This window comes from Spermophilus citellus (genome assembly GCF_964194105.1).
Source record: "Spermophilus citellus genome assembly, chromosome: 3".
Classification (NCBI taxonomy): domain Eukaryota; kingdom Metazoa; phylum Chordata; class Mammalia; order Rodentia; family Sciuridae; genus Spermophilus; species Spermophilus citellus.
Window position 1 is genome coordinate 164,809,411 of NC_138184.1, and position 16,793 is coordinate 164,826,203.

Here is a 16,793-nt window from a genome sequence, read left to right on the forward strand (position 1 = left end):
CCGGGTAGCCCATGGGTCTTCAGCAAGGGTAACAAACACAACAGGTGTGTTCCTAGAAATGGAGACTATGGCTTTGACACCACCTTGAAGCATCAAGGATGTGATTCACTATGAATTAGTTTGCAAGAAATTGAATCAAAAGAAAAGTAACAACACGAAACATAAAGGGAAAAGAAATGTTTAGATTTCCATTTTCTTTTCCTTTTCAAGTAGATTCAAGAGAATATGGAACCCTGAAAATTGAACAAACAATTGAGTGAAGGGAATATTTGAAAGAAGAAAGAATCCAGGAAGACAAGACCCATAATCAGTGACTTTAAAAGTATAAGGTGACCACTAGATTGGATATTGCATAAAACCAGTTGAGTGAAAGTTAGACCATACAATGTAGAGTAGACGTACATCTATGAGAACCCAGTGTCTGAACAAGGGTTGAATCCAGCTCACATGCTTCTTGCCAACCCTCAGGTCTCAGATGGGGGCTGCATTTACCCAGAGGAAGGGAAGCCTTTTAACCTGAAAACACCATTTGTGCAAAAGGCACAAAGGTCAGAATAGGCTCTTATTAGAACTGAGAAAAAAATTAATTTCAAACTTTTTCATAGATGAAGTTAGTGCTTCCCAAGAAATTGGTCACAACATTTGTAGATTCCCCAGAATACAGCTGCTCCTCCTTTGGGCACAACACTTGGAAAGACTTGGAAAGGCTAGAATTCCAGGAGCCTGTATTCTCCTGATACAAGGAACCACATCTGTTTGCCCCAGTTAGCCACACATTTCCTGAGTCTTCCATGGAATGAAAAAGCTTTGTGAACAGGGCTTAGAGGAATGCATATATTTAGTCAACTATTGTTTGTCAAGTTCCCATGATGTCCCAAGTTCTGGTGAATATCTGAACAGAAGTTCTTTATGCATCCTGTATTTCTCTACATTTTCTATCTTTTGCAATATCCTCCACTAATTTTATTTTTTACCTTACAATAGTAAAACTCTTCTAAAAGTTTTTAGCACATTAATCCATGGAATTGCCAAGCAGCAGATGTCTTAATTATTCATTTGAGATATTGTCAACATCATCACTATTACTAACCACAGCAGCAGCAGCAGCAACATCTCAATGTAAAAGCATGGCTATGACTCAGTTTTGTAAGGGTGTTTGTTGGGTAAGATAAAAATTCAGTACTTTTCCAAAATTTAAGGATGAAGGTATATGTCTCACAAGTGCAGTTCAAGTCAATTCTATTTGAGAACTGAGAATCTTTAGTAAGTTCATAGTGTTCAATTTCAGTCAGGTTGGTCATGTTGAATGTAGTTCTACTGAAGACACTACAGAAATCAAGCAGGATCAAACCTTTTTTTTTTACTAGCTCCCCAAGTCCTTTCTTATTATTTTGTAGGTCCTTGCATAAGGCACAACATTTTCAAATCTCATTTTTTTTGGTCATATCTAACTAATTTCATTCTCAAAGTTTACTTCAAATTATTTTACTTTAAATGATTTTACTTTAAATGCTTCAGTTTCTCTTATAAGCTTAGAATGGAATTAAGTGTTTTCTATTTTGGTTTCAGGTTCAATTTTTTTTTTTTTTTTTTTTTTTGTGGAGAGTGAGGGAAAAAAGGAAGACAAATAGAATTAATATAAAACAATACACAGCAAAAGCCAATAGCAACTCCTTACCTTTCTGACCATCAGCATTGCCTTCCTTCTGTTCCTCTTTACAAAGTTCAGTTTTATAGTAATTTCTCATTCGAATTTTTTATATAGGCCCTGCTGTCTACATTACAGCTTTTGAAATATTCTTATTCTTGTTTTCTCATATTAAGCAATTTATCAACTATTGAACCAAGACTCTTTATTTGGCTGTCTTCATTTTTTATTCTTAAAAGGATTATATGCCTTGAATCAAAATTAAGACACGTAGTTAACAGTAGCATGAAATTACTAAAATCAGTTTCAGTTCATGACAACAAACAATAGAAATACTGAGAATAATTTAAGCAAAAAGGGAATGAATGAAATGTTAGGACAATGGAGATCTTGTTGAATTGATAAAACTTATTAAGTTGCTTAAAAGTGGAAGTTTGCGTGTCCTCTATTTAATTTTCGTACTTAGAGAGCTTTACTATGGTGTGTTTGGAGGTTTTCTAATTTCTATTTTTTTTTTTTTGCAAATCTTATACACAAATTTATTACTTCAATTGTACCTTCTCTTTCTATTCTATTCTCTCTGTTTTTGGCTCCTGTTTGTGGTCTGCTAGTATTGTTCACTTTTCCTATTTATGATATGCCCCATCATAGTGCTTTAAACATAAGAGCTGTTCAATTAATGTGTTCTATTTTTCTTATATTTTCTATTTGAGCACATCATTTCCCCAAGGTTTCTATTTTTTATTTGTTCTATAAAGATTTTTTTTTTCCCATTCTGAACTTACTTTGGGCTGACACTGTTATTATTCTGGGCTTGTCTGTATTTCTAACTTAAAGGCAATGCCAACTCCAAGTATGCTTTGACAATACTAATATCCCAGTGATTACATTTCAACTTGAATATGTTAGGCATTCTCTTGGGAAAAGCTATTTAAATTACTAGTCTTTGTTCAGGGTATGTTACTTTTCTAATTTTTGGAGAGCCAACTAACTAGACACGGACATTATTCTCTCATGCATCTCTCTTACTTATCCATTTCTCCAAACTCTATTTTGGGAAAAAGACAAATGAAAAAGAGTAATATCTTATTTTTAAGTTTCCAAGCCTTTTTCCCAAGTTCCCTTGAGAATCAGGGCTCAAAATCATGTAAATGCTGTTTCATTTTAAGATAAAAGGAGATACTATTACTCCACATGGTAAATAAATCATAATAAATCTAAAACACGGAACAAGATGGGCATTAGCAAGAGTCCAGAGAGCAAGTTTGGAGAATATGAGGATTAGCCAATTGCTCCCTAATGTCAAACCAAAATCCAGTAGAAATAATCATTCTGGCATCTGACAGAAAAAGTCAAAGGTCAGGATTTAATTCCTCCATAGTCTGATTTCCCAACTTCATTGAGCAGGTGCTTAATAAGGCATGATTATTTGTTATGCTTAAAGAGTTCAGAGTAAAGCAAGATGTAAGTCACAAAAGAGAATCATTCCCAGCTCTATTATTCTGGTGAGAACACTGTAACCTTTTTGTTAAAGACAATTATGTTGAGGTCATTACTTTGTCAGAGTTGATTTCTTTGCCTAAGAAAAATATGGAATGCAAATGTATTAGATTACAAGAACTACTAATGTCACTGATGAGTCTTCTGTGATTACAAAGGAGAAAGAGTTTAAGGTCAGCAGAAATAGCCCTGAATGACTAGGTGATTAGATAAAAATATTTCACTTCAGCTTCTAAGTGAAAAGTCTATGTAAAACTGAAAAAAAAAAGTCAGCATTCACCCCTAGAAAGAAAGAGAGAATGCAAGAGTGAGGAAAATTGGAAAGTGAGAAAGAGAGGAAGAAAGAGAAAGAGAGGCCTTTTCACAGCAAATTTAATTAATGTGGACTGTAGGAAGTTTGAATTAATTAGGACTTCTTACAGCATAATAAGCATAACATTAGGGATTTAAAATATTGCTCAGTAGGCCCATTTCCTTCTTTTCATTTTTTTTTCTTTTCTTCTTTAGAAGTTGTTTGAGTCAACAAATTAAACACTTAAGCAATTATCCAAAAAAGAGGGCTTAGTAATCAGAAAGACTGCCTAAGTTTTAGTCCTAACTTGCCCACTTATTGAGAGACCCCTGCTTGAATCTGCTGTTTAATTTCCCTCTATCTGTTACTTGAGATAACTGTTCTGAGGATTAACAGCCATATAAGCATTATGAATAACTTTTGACTCAAGGTAAGCTCTCATTAAGTTTTTTTACTATAGTTGATTACAGCAATTTTATTATTATAACTGCTACTGTGCTACATTAAAATTTTGTCCTAGAAATATTGGGAAAATAGTAGTGAGACATAGTGTAAAAATAAGATTGAAGAAGTAAACATTTGTTGAAAAGTTAAATGACACTCAGGAACACTAATCTGCAAAATTGCCCACAGTAAACCATGCCTTCTTATGCCCTCAGCTATTTCACTTTAACCTTGAATCTGTGCTGCCTCTGGGACTCACTTTGAACAACAGCAAGCAAAAGCACTAGACAACTAAGCTTTAAGAAGGCCTGGCTCTACTTTTGAGCTTTTGGGACCCCTGAAAGACCACATAATAAATCTGACTACTCTGTTGGAGAGACCACATGGAGAGAGCATGTGTAGAGGACAGGAAGGGAGAAGGTGGCTTAGCAATGCCAGCATCCCAGCTCAAAGCAGTCCTGCAGGTCTCCCTGCCCCAGAGCCAGACCTGGGTCATCCTAGACCCAGCAGCTCTCACTTTCCATATAGGCATGGGAGAGTTGAAGCATAATCATAAAAAGGATTACAGAGTCAACTTAAAAAAATTTGAGACATAATGAATTATTGCTATTTTTGAATCACTAATTTAGGGAATACTTTGTTTTACAGAGTAGATAATTGAAATAAGCATTGCAGAAAACATGTGAAGCTCTGCTGTTCAATGAGACAGCCATCAGCTACAAGTAGCTCTTGAATATGGAAAAGGGGCAATGATGCCAGAAAAAATGAAGTTTGAATTTTGTGTAATTTAATTAATTTAAATTTAAAAATTGAAGCAATGTAACTTTTTTTTCCTGTTAAACACAACTTTGCTTTAAGTAAGATGATATTTTATGTTAACTGTTGTAAATTATCTATGGTGTTTTTATTAGCTTGTAATTCTCTCAGTGTTGTTTCTAATATTATACATAAACATACCACCAAAAAAGATCATAAGACATCTTATTAATAACTTTTTTTAATCAATTATATGTTGAAATGATAATGCTTTGGCTACATTGGCCTAAGTGAAATATATGATTGTTGGGAGCCACTCTGGACAGGAGCTATGTACACACCTCTAAGTCCTGAGTAAAGGGATACTGAACTGTATTGCACCCATTGCAATGCAATTGGACCTTACCTCCTCTGGGATAAGAAAGGTGCAGCTCCAGGAGTGGGCATCACCCGATGGAGTTGGATTATACCCACTCGTTTGTAGTAACCATACCCTTTGCTAATTTGAATGTCTTCTCCTCAAAAAAACCTGAGTTAGAGGCATGCTCCTTCTCTTGCTTGTCTGCCTTGCCGCCTGTATGGGAGCTGTGGTTGAGGAGCAGTCACTGAACCCAAAGAAAAGGTATTTTCTGTGTCTGTGTCTTTACTTAGCCCAAATTCACTTGGGGTGACTCTGACTCATTTAGTCGTGTGTCCTGATATTTTATTAGAACTAATTTCACCCTATGTTACTTTTTAAGCCTCTAGTGAAGCTTAAATTTCAAAAGGTGGTTTGTATCATATTTCTCTTGGGTATCATTGTAACAGAGTTAAGCAGAATTGTTTTTAATTCAAATTTATTTTCTAAAACAGTTTTAGATCCCATATTTCTCAATGCCCAGGCATATACACAATTTCTCCTGTTGTAGTAATATGGTTCGTTATAATGAAAAAACAAATATTGCTATCTACTTATGTCCATACATTTTCCCCCATATACTTATTGGTGCATGACAGTTGTACATAATGGTGAGATTTGTTGCTATATGTTCAAACATGCATATAATAGAACAATGTAATTTGGCCAATATCATTCCCCAGTAAAAGTCCATACCTTTTTCATATTCCCTTAGTTGCTACCTAATTTCCTCTGTTTCAGGATCCCACCCAGGCTTTCCTTGGCTGCCACAGCTTCAGATTTTGCATGTTTTTGATGCCTGCAGGAGTTGAATGGTGTCCCTAAAAAGATATTTCCATGTCCTAATCCCTGGAGCCTGTGAATGTGACCTTACTTGGAAAAAAGGTTCATTTAAATGTAATGAGGTTGAGAGTCTTGAGATGAGATCATGTTGTTTTATATGGGTGTGTCCTAACTCCAATGACAGTGTCCTTGTAAGAGATAAACAGGAGACATGCATAGAAGAGGTAGAAGCAATGTGGCAAAGTCAGAGATGGTAATGATGCAGACACGGCTCAGAAATGCTGATAGCTACCAAGCTGGAAGAGCCAAGGAGCAGAATCTCTTGGAACCTCTGGAAGGGCACAGTCCTACCAATATATTGATTTCAGATGACTAGTCTCAATTAATGATGAGAGAAACAATTTTTGTTATTTTAAATCACTAAGTTTGTAGTAATTTGTTATAATAGACACCAGAAATTAAAACAAAGTCATTGACTATTTTGACAGTACTATTCAGATGCTTTTTCAAGTCCCCTGTTAGAATCTATGTGGTATTTTTCTCATGTTTTGGTAGGGCCATACATTCTTGGGATCAAGTCCACAGAGTGCCATTTTTATATTGTATTGAGTGTACATGCTATTGACACAATCTGTCACTATCCATCACTTGCATCAGATGGTGTTTCTCCACCATACTTTTCCCCTCCTCTTTTCATATTTTACCCTTGGAAGGGCTTTTAACAAATCAAAATAATATATAATAAAAGGGAAAGGACAAGATAGCTATAAGAGCTGCTGAGAAAGGGGAGTTGATACCAAGTGGCTTCTAGTCAGTCAAAAAGAAATTAATGATGACCACAGTACAACAATTGTGGGGTCACATTTGAAAGTAGAGGAGAATGCTACTCCTCTAAAAGATGAATAAATAAAAGTCAGAAAAAAATAGAAAGGGAGAGACATTTTGAATAGGTGATGCAAAGAAAGGTTAAAGATCTTATAGAAAATGTTGTCTTCTCATAATGTAAATTTTAATTCAATTCAATTCAACAAATATTTATTAAAACTTACCATATGCTTCCCATTCAACATGGACATGAAGAACCTAAATTTAGCAAGATTTAATGTCTGTCTTAAAATGTTTATTTTTTTAAAAAGAAAGATATCATATGAGTAAGACATAAAAATAAACATAACAATGTAGTGATATTTCAAAAGGGCTATATGAAAGTAGCATTCACATCCATCTAAAACTCAAGAAAGTTTCCAAGGATCAGATGGTATTTGAGAGAAAAACCACTAACCACAAAAATTGACATGGTAGCATGACCTAATAATAATTGTCAAAATAGCTCTCAATTCTGCAGGTTCTGAAATGTTATTTGTCATTGACCCAGAGTAGATTGGACTTGGGGATAGAAGCCAAGCCAAGAAAAATCATAAAAATATAAACTATAATGAAAAGTATTAATTATACTGAGAACTAAAACTGTCAGGCAAGGTTTATATGAAAAAAGTAGATGGAAAACCAAAGTATCAAGATTGTTTGGAAAGCCTTGAATGGAAGAATAGGGATTAGTTATTTATGTGGGTTCAATGTGTAAAGGCATTAACCTAGAAAACTTCAGTGCCATGGTCTTTAAGAAATGAAAAATAAAAGGAACTCCTACATCAAAGGGTCAAATAAAGGTAGGCATGATTAGCACAGGATCTGAAACATAATAACCTCCCTGGAATTATTATTAATACTATGGCCATAATTATTTGTTTATCTATCATTTTCCTTTCCACCAGGGTTTTCTCCCCGCCCCCCCCCCCCACACACACACCAAGGTTTTCTTCAAGGTGGCAGCCATATCACACTCATTGATGTTCTTCTTGTGCCGAATAAAGCACTTATCACCAAGAAAAAATGCAATAAATGAGGTTATTCCAGCTAATTAAAAAGGAATTTATTGTGGCAGAATCAAGAAGTAGAATCAGTTTAGAAGCTGACAGAAGAAATATGCTTTAAACTAATTTGGTCCTTCAATAAAGGAGAAAAAAATAAAAATATTTCCTGCTTGAAATTATGTTCTGTTACAAATTCATTTTAATCTTCATGAATATAGACATTAGAAACTATGTACACGAGAAAGCTTTGATTTCCTTTGCAGCATTGCTGTGTCCTGTTCTTCATTAAATGGAAAGAATTAAAGATAATCATATGGCAGAGGGGGTTTGGGGTGTCTGTGGTTTGGAGGTAGGTATTTATAAGTAAAAAAAATGGAAAAGAAGGTGTCATAAACTTAAACTAGGGAGGTCCAATGCTAACTAAGTCACAAGACTGTCTCTATGGACTGAGTTAAGCCCCTTAACAACTTCTCGGTTTTATTCTCTCCATCTGTTTTACCAGACTATTGGGAGGATTATTTAGTTAATGTTGAAGACTATATTTATCAATTCCAAACAAATGTCTGTTATTTAATGATGAGAGAACTCTAAATGATGCGGAGGGAGTATCACAGGGGTTAGCAACAGCATTATTGTCAGTTGAGTCCTTTAGAGACCCACAGGACAAAATATGATATGCAGTTTTTGGAGCATTTGGAATTATGTTTCAATAATTATTTCTCCCTCTAACTCCCCCAATGCAATTGGGTTTTCTACTTTGTGGGCTTGACAAGCAATTTGTTTTTCATAATGGTGGAATTTTTGAGTGGTTTCAACATTTGTCTGCAAAATGATTCCTGTAAACAGAAATTACAGTGACACAATGCTCTGTAAAGTGATAACCTCTCTTTCTACATGTCTACATAAGTGAATTCTTCACTTTAAGTATTTATCTGAGATCTTTCTCTTTTCCTTCAGTGGAGAAAACAGTGTAATTTTTAGTAACTTGATCCTAAACCAGAGACAGGAAAGCCCCCAGTATATCACCTTTAAATACAGTTTTTCCTTCTATAGGATACAGATCACAGAGAAATAAGAATTTGATATAATAACACATTGAATACTTCAATGAGAAAATGATCTCCCTGTAAATCAGTTTTTATAAATAGTCTGCATTTTTAAAATGTCCATAAGAGATATCAAGCTGATTCAGCAAATATGAAAATAGTCCAATATGCTTTAGCATACCTTTGATTTCTAAATCTACAATATTAAGTGAGCCCCTTGTCATCTGAAATTAAATATGATTCTACTTCAAAAGAAGAACCACAGGGAAGAATAATATTTCAGTATACTCATAACCAGCATACAATATCTCAGTTTCATAATAAAGCCTGGTAAATAAAATCCTCTTGAAAATGAAACCTCTATATGAAGTAAATCAGTTCTTTCAGGTCAGTAGGGTATCATTTGGTAAATTACCCCTGCTCCCCTACCATGAGAGAAAGCTATTACCTCACATATAAGGGTTAGTAATACTCTCCAAGCATCAAACGATTCTGAATTGTTCCAAGAATCATGCCCATTTTGAATGAGGCTGAAAATATTACTAGTGGGGAATTTAGACTTCAGTCCTGAAGCTGCATTCATTCTGATGCCAGGTCAGGGTATTGGCACTTTCTCTTTTCTAATGTATGTTTGCACAACACTAACATGAACTAAGTTCAAACATCCTTCCAGAAATCTGGCCCCAGTCCCTCTTTGTGTGGGTTTAATTTGTATCCTTCTTAGTATTTCTGCATATTATAGTAGTTTTTATACCAGTTTTGAATGGAATTTCAGATGTGATGGAAAGGTGTTCCATTTTTACAATTCAAAATTAATAGTGCTCAGAAAAATGAATGTAATTTTCTGAGTGGTAATCCCAAAGTTAACATTCTCACTTGAAGATGAAAACAATCATTTGTGATCTTTATTAAAGATTACCATATCTATAGACATGTGTCTGGCATGACTTCAGAATGAGATCCTGGGACCTTCTACTGTGCTGCATGCTAATGCAGTAATTCAGGGGCTCAGTTTCATAGATGTAGAATCATAGGTGTAGCTGGATTCTAGGAGGCTTTCCAGTGTGGAGGGTGTGGTAAATAAGTTGTCATCAAGAGCCCAAGGGAGACTTCACAGGAGATAAATGTGAAGACAGAGATTCCTTGACCTGGGCTTTATAATAGTTTTTGTCTTTCCCCCTCTGGCTACAAAGCACCAAGAGTAAGTGCCTACTTGATTGAACCAATACTTCTGGCAAAACAGGAAGCTTGGCTTATGTGCTCAAACATAAATTTCACAATTCAGCACCCTCAGTTTCTGGTCACTATTTTTTTTTTCAGTCAAGTCAATTTCATTACTTACCTCCTGTTTCTCTCATAATGCAGATCCTGTCTTGCCTTGCCCACCCAAAAATCCTGTTATGAGTCTAAGAACGATTCTAGCATGGATCTTCCATCACATATCAGTGATTATTTGAACAGACTACAGAATTAGGTTGGCAAAAATATTAGCAATGATTTCAATCTGTGTGCATATGTGTATAGCCAGTTTTCTAGGTAATATTTACATTTAAATTGTTCCCATTTAATGATTTTAACTAAAGGCTGTGTTAGGTATTTTTTCAATGTGCCAATTTTGTTCAAAGTCTATTATCTAAGTATTATTTATTTTTAAATTTAAAATAAAATTATATGTATTTAGTTTATAGAATTCAATATTTTGAAGTATATATACATAGTAGAATGACCAAATCTGGGTAATTAATGTGTCAGGTCACATAGCTATTATTTTTGTAATGAGAACATCTATATCTCTTATCCTGACATTTTTTTAAGAATATAATGTATGGTTAACTATAGTGACCGTATGGTACAATGGATTTCTTGAACTTATCCCTACCATTTTGCTGTAATTTTAGATCGTTTGAGCAAGAAGACGTCACTTCCTCTCCCTATTGCCCACAGCCACCACAGTCCCTGGTAACCATCATTCTACCCTCTTCTTCTGTGAGATCAACTTTTTAGATTCCACTTCAGCATGAGGTCATTCTGTGTTTGTCTTTTGGTGCTTGACTTATTTCGCTTAGCATAATGTCCTCAGGTCCTGGTAAAAATTACAGGATATCCTTCTTTATTATGGCTGAATTATAGTCGTGAATGTGTGTGTGTGTGTGTTTGTGTGTGTTTGTGTGTGTGTAAGTGTGTGTGTGTAAGTGTGTGTGTGTGTGTGTGATTTTAAAAAAATCTATTCATCCATTGATAGATACTTAGGTTGATTTTGTATCTTGCCTCTTGTGAGTAGGGCTACAATAAACATAAGAGTGAAAATACATCTTTAACATACTGACTTTATTTCCGTTGGCTATATATACCCAGTAGTGGCATTACTGGATCACATGGTATTTCTACTTTGGCATGTTGAAGAACCTCTATACTGTTTTCCATAATACTTATGCTAATTTACATTTCCATCAATAGTATGCAAGGCTTCCCTTTCCTTTGCTTTCTCCCCATTACTTATCTTTAGTCTTTTTAATAATAGCCTTTCTTAATGAGATGAAGTGATATCTCATTGTGGATTTGATTTCCATTTCCCTGATGATTAAAGATGGGGAGGGTTTTTCATTTCTCTGTTGGTCATCTGTATGTCTTCTCTAAGCAATATCTACTTAGGTCAATTGCTTATTATTTATGTTGTATCATTTGTGGAATTTATTTTTGGTTGTTGTTATAGAGTATAAAATGTATTTTGTGTACTAATCCCTTATCAGCTGTTTAGTTTGTAAACATTTTATGTCATTTTATAGGTGTCTATTTTTTATACAGTCTTTTTAATGTATATATCCACTTTTAACAATATCATTTATTGGAGAGATTATCCTTTTTGCAATCAACAAAAACCAGTTGACTATAACTGTATGCATATATTTGTGAGTTCTCTATTCTGTTCCATTGGTCTATATGTTTGTTTTTATTCCAGTGTGATGATATTTGGGTTATTATAACTTTGTTGGATATTTTGAAGTTAGTATGATGCCACCAGCTTTTTTTCTTTTTGCACAAGATTGTTTTGGTTATTTGGGGTCCTTTGTGGTTCCATACAAATTTTAAAATTTTTTAAATATTTTTGTGAAGAATTTCATTGGTATTTTGATGGGGATTGTATTGAATCTGTAGATTGCTTTGGGTATTATGGATATTTATCAATATTAATTCTTTCAATCCGTAAACAGAGGCTACATTTTCATGTATCTGTGGCTTATTTAAATTTATTTATTGTATTTTATAGTTCTAAAAGATCTTCCATCTCCTTTGCTAAATTTATTCATAATTATATGATTTTATTGTAGATATTGTAAATGGTACTGTATTCTTAATTTCTTTTTCAGATATTTCACTGTTGATGTATAGAGAAAATACTTATTTTTGTATGTTGATTTCATATCTTGGAACTTTACTGAATATTTTTCCTAGCTTTAACATTTTTTTAGTGAAGTCTAACACTTGGCACTTCTACTTTTGCTCCTATGATAATCTCTCCTTCTCTCTCCATCTGTCCTTACACTTGAATTTCTTCAGATTTATTTTCCTTGAAGTTAAATAATACAGTGAAATTTTTAAGCACCTTGGTAGGATCACTGGGAAACTAAGTTTATTTAAAAATAAAAATACTTTGGATTTTCTGGGGCTGGGGTTCTTCAGTGTCCCTCAATCACAACTTTATCTAAGTGTATGGTGGAGCAGTATTTCTGGTAAACCCTTCTAAAAAAATTAGTTATTAAAGTCCCTGCTGGTCTCTTTTTTTTTTAAATAAAGGTGAATTGTTTGCAAAGCTATTATGTATTTTCAGATGTGAGAATAGAAATTGTGAACTCTGAGAAGCCTGGTGTTGTAACTGCTAAATCATTTGTATACTGTTAAATGATATACTGATGGGGGTACCAGTTTCTTGAACAGTATTCCCTTCATATTTCCAACTCCTCAAACTTTTTACAACTGTTTCTTCTGAAATCATTGAGTAGAAGGGAAGTAAAAATGTATATTTGAAATGGAATCTTTCTTTTGGGAAATCATGGAATAGAAAAGATTGTGCGCTCCTCCAGCAGAATAATATAGGACACATGAAATCTCACCTTCTGTGTGGAGGTGGAGTCTCACAGTGGTCATTGTAATGAGACTCAATTATCGCCTATCTAAAAAAAAAAGAAATTGGCTTAAATACCCTAAAGTTATTACCTTATCTGTACCTAAATTAAGTACTCTATTGGATTGTTTTTCCTCCATCATACATTAGTTTTAAAGCATGAATTAATTTCAAAGAAAGTTCATAATGTGACATGTACAAGTTAAGCTATAACAACAAAACTAACTTCAAATATAATTCTGTATCCTTGGTATAAATTTTATTCTTATCTTTTCAGTTAATTTTCTTTTTTTGATTTCGTTCTACACCTTATATTTTTCTGTCCAAGATGCCAGCATAGAGAAAATGTAAGTAAAGAGAGTAGTCATCTTGGCTTGTTCTCTTTTTACTGTTTTGTTTTATACCATTACACATAATTTTATCTTTCTTGTTTTTCTGTGATACCCTTTAATAGATTGAGAAATATCTAATATTTTTAGTTTATTAAAAATTTCTTGGGCTGGGGATGTGGCTCAAGCGGTAGCGCACTCGCCTGGCATGCACGGGGCGCTGGGTTCGATCCTCAGCCCACATACAAATAAAATAAAAAGATGTTGTGTCCACCAAAAACTAAAAAAAAAATATATTAAAAAAATTTCTCTCTCTCTCTCTCTCTCTCTCTCTCTCTCTCTCTCTCTTTAAAAAAATTCTTTCATGAATGAAACAATTTTTCATATATATATATATATCACTTAAATGATATTTATGATTACATGATATTTGTTGGTTTCATATATATTTCATTTATAGTTCATTTTGATGCAGAATTTTAAAAAAGTTAATAATTATATAACTTTTTAAAAAATTCTGCATCAAAATGAACTATAAATCCTAACTCCTGATGGAATATTCTCATGGGAGAGAACTGATTGGACTAGTGTCAAGTGTGAACTTGGGTCCAGCCTATTATAAAACAGAGTAGGCTACAGGTCCACATAGGTCATTGCACACAGAAGTAGAGACCATGGTTAAAGACTCTGTGGTCAATTTTACCATTGTAAACACTGTAGGAATGTTCTTGAAGCTGGGCATGGTGGCACATGCCTGTAATGCCAGTGACCTGGAAGGTTGAGGTAGAAGGATCACAAGTCCAAGGCTAGCCTTAGCAACTTGGCAAAAACTTCAGCCACTTAGTGATACACTGTCTATAAATAAGTAAATAAGGACTGGGGATGTAGTTCAGTGGTAAAGCAACCCTGGGTTTAATCCCCAGTACCTTCCCTACTGCCCCTCCCCCCAAAAAAGGCCAAGTGTTAAACTAATTTATATTTAATTTAATACACTGAGCATACCTAGGGGATTATAATTAACTGGAAATATCTTATTTCTTATTATATATCTTGGCACAATGCCATGTCTGACATTAAATGACAGTTTTCTGGCTCAAATAAATCAACATTTTAGAAAAGGTTCTCAGTGACAATATAATAAACCTTAATGTACATGTGCAAGGATAATGAATATATTATAATGTAGGATAGAAAAAAATGAGAAGGCATTATGCAGGTTTTGGCAAAGTAGAACAAGGAATAAAGAAAAGAAGCATGACAAAATTTGAAAGTCAATGATTTGACCTCCCAGGCAGGCATGAATGGTTAGGGAAGTTTTCTTTCAATCAAACCTTTACAAAATAAAATCAAGTATTATTAATAAATTAATGCAGCACCTTACTAGGAACTTTGCTTTAACTATAAGCACTGTCTAAATTTGTATTAGCCTCATTAATTTAGAAGGAAATTTTCTACAAAAGACTATGAAAATGCAGGGAGTGGGACTCTCTCTATACCTTGCAATGATTTGTGTACACAATTCATTTACTTAGACAAGGTGTAAGGAAAGTAGTATTTTGGCTCCATGTTTCTGAAAAAGCTTCTATTTTTATATTAAGAAACTGAATATACAAATGGACAATGGCCAGACCATACATGACAATAAAACTCTAACCTACAGTCTAAGCAACCAGCAGAAAGCCAAACTGCAAACTCTGCAGCAATCAGCCTTGAAAATATAGGATTTGTCAATGAGTGACAGCTGCCCTAATTTCTGCTCTTGTTCCCAACTTAGGATCAGCTCCTGGAAAGTCAGATGAACTCCACAAACTAGTAATATAGGCTATCCCCTTCTGGTTAACCTTCCTTCAGATTTATTTACTGTGTCAACAAACTCCAATCAGAACATACTGAAGCCTTCCTTTTTATTTATTATTTTCTTCTTCACTGTAAAGCTTCCCACTGTGGTGACTGCCTTTGGGTCTTTTGCCAAACCCAAGTGATGGTTGCTGATTCCCTTGTGATAGAAAGTTCCGAATAAATAGCCTCTGCTTGTTTTTATTGGCTGGTCTTTATTTCCCCAATATATTTTTGAATGTCAAGGTGTATTAAGTATTCACTTAAAAACTTAACCAGTAACAGCAATTTCTTCTATTTTTAAAGTAATATAAATTGTATATATGCATATGTAAAAATGAATCCCACCATTATGTTTAAGTATAATTCAACAATAAAAATATAGAAAAAATAAAATAATTATTTCATGATATCGGTGGGTATGGTGGTGGCCTGATTATGTGTATTTTCTGCATTCAAAGACACTTTTCACTTTGAGGCACTTCCTGATTCTGGACCATGGCTAGCAGCAGAGGAAGCTAAGAATCTAAGCTTGTTTAAGACAGAAAACTGCTTCTCAGGTCAATGCTATGGACACTCACATTATTGACAAAATAGCAGGTTTGAAATGAACAGGTTTCTTTTTAATAAACTTGCAAACAATGAATGTAAGTTGATCCGAAAGCTGAAGTTTAAGATGAAACACATTTAAGGATAAAACTGAATTTCCTACAGTCTTTCAAGGCTCAGTAAATAAACCCAACTGAAATCCAAGGAGGATCAAGTCTAGCATCAGGTATAAATTAAAAATAGAACAAATCTTACAAAAATTTTCCAACCCTGACCTAGCTCAATTCCAGATTGCATTATAGTGATCAGTATCCTACACTCAGCAAAATAGAAAACAGAGACCCTCCCTGTGGAAGACATATGCAGTGTCTAAAATTCCTTTTACATGAGATCCAAAATTTGAATAAATAGCCTTGTGAAAAGGCACAGCCACAGATTCAAGATCAAGGAAAATAAAAAAACTTTGAAAAGAAAAAACTTTAACAACAAAACAACCAAATCCAAACAATAACTCCAGATTCATAGAATTGTCCTAAAGGCAGATGTTTTAAAATAAACACAATCCCTATAGTCAAGATAAAAAGAAAAAGGATTGAAAAAAATAGAAAAGAGGATAGAGAATTTCACCAGAGTACTGAAATCTGTTTTTAAAAATCAAAAGATTTTTTTACAAAAATCATTGTAGAATTGAAAAATACAATATTTGAAATTAATGACTTAGTTAATTAGTATATCATTAGTTAAGAGAATAGTATTTAGGGCTGGGAGTATAGGTCTGTGGTAGGGTACTTGACTAGAATGCACAAGGTCTGGGGTTCAATTCCTAACACTGCAAAAAACCAAAAACTAAAAATACAGCATGGTATTGATTCAGTTATAAGTAAACCAACATATAGAATAATGAGAGAAAGCAAGAGTTGACAAATGTAGCCAATGGACATAACTGGGTCTGACATCTTTTTGTGTGGCCCATGAACGAAGAATGACTTTATATTTTAAACTGATGGAAGATTTTTTTGTAAGTAAGACATGATAATTTTGACATGTTACCTCCAAACAAGAAAGGAGATGTTGGGAAGAGGGGGATAAGAAAGCATTTCCAATATATACTTTGTTACTCTTTAATTTTGAGCCATAAATATATTATCTAAAAGTTTTGAACATTATGATCTGAAATACAGATGAAAAATTAAAAAAAAAGATAAATTCATAAAGTATA